Source organism: Nematolebias whitei, chromosome 19, assembly GCF_014905685.2.
Source record: "Nematolebias whitei isolate Nwh7 chromosome 19, NemWhi1, whole genome shotgun sequence".
Taxonomy (NCBI): domain Eukaryota; kingdom Metazoa; phylum Chordata; class Actinopteri; order Cyprinodontiformes; family Rivulidae; genus Nematolebias; species Nematolebias whitei.
Window position 1 is genome coordinate 11915731 of NC_056516.1, and position 1443 is coordinate 11917173.

Below are 1443 nucleotides of genomic sequence, written 5' to 3' on the forward strand. Positions count from 1 at the left end.
AAAATGGAAGAAGCGGGTAAAAGATAATGGATGGATGGATTCTTGACCTGCCATTGTGTATCTGCTCCTCCTTCCTGTTCTTCTCAAACCCAGCCGTTCAAAGCAGATGGCCACTTGTCCTGAGCCTGGTTCTGCTAAAGGTTTCTTTCCTCATCAGGGAGTTTTTCCTTTCTACTGTCTCCTTCATGCTCGCTCAAGATGAGAGTTCTGCGATGGAGTTAAACTCAAAGCAGTTTGCTCCTCAGATTAATGGTGTTAAATTATTTGTATTAGGGATGCACGGTCCACTTTTTTAAACTTCCGATCCGATCCCGATACCTAAGTCTAAATATCGTCCGATACCGATCCAGTTCCAATATCATGATCATCATTGATTTTATATGAGGCTGTAATAATCTCCTCTCAAGTACAATTTGTACAAATACAAAGTATATGCATGCATGTCCAAAAAGGCAACTTGAGGTAAGTTTTATTAATGTTGGATAAGTTTTAAAGTTAGAATTAAATTCTGCTAACACAAAACATGTTTATTTTTATTCCTAGCTTTAAAGTGGATATTAAAGTGAATAATTTAAGTGATTGTTTAAAGTTGTTTTATATTTTTTTGAATAAGGGGCAGATACAAGAATTTTTTCTTCTTTCTGAACTCTTTTCATTCAATGTTTTCTTTTACATGATTTGTTTTTTATTTTGTTTCTTTTAAATGAATGAATTAAATTAAATTAAATGTTAAATGGCTTCAAACATCTGCTAAGTTCATGGCATAAACCAACAGACATGTTCCTGTTTTTAGTATTTTACATCACTTTATAATGTAGCTGTTTTTGTTTTTAATATACAGTATATAATTTTCAAATCATGTTTTTTACGATTGTCTACTGTTGTACTGATAAATATCTCTGGAGGGTAAACTATATCTTGGCTGCAAGTATCAAGCTGTGAAATCCTTCGTTTTCTACAACTGATAGTGGTTGGTCATTAATTATGATGAAGTTTATCAACTTCTCTGTAAACATTTGAGCTCCGTGGTTTCAGCGATGTCTTCTTCTTGTTCAATCCGAAGCAGGCAGCCTGATTTCTATCAGCCACGCTCAGTCTGTCCCTCCTCGGAGACGGACAGACTGAGCGGGGAAGATTGGACGCGGCTGGCCGGTGAGTTGCCTCTTTCCGTTTGCGCAAAGAGTAGTGCCCCGCTGAAGCCACGGAGCTCGAATGTCCATCGTAAAACTAACTTTAACGTGGTTTAATGTGGCGCTATGGCTCTGCAGACATTGCACGTTGCTGCGTTGCTTTGTGGTGTTTAGTGTAAAATACTTCCACACAGCGGACATGTTTAGATAAAAAGTTTGTTAGCTGTTAGCCACAGTGCTGCTAACTCAGTCCTCACGTTGTAGCTGCTGCAAACTATGAAATGGATCTCCTGAATGTGAGGCGGGTCTTATT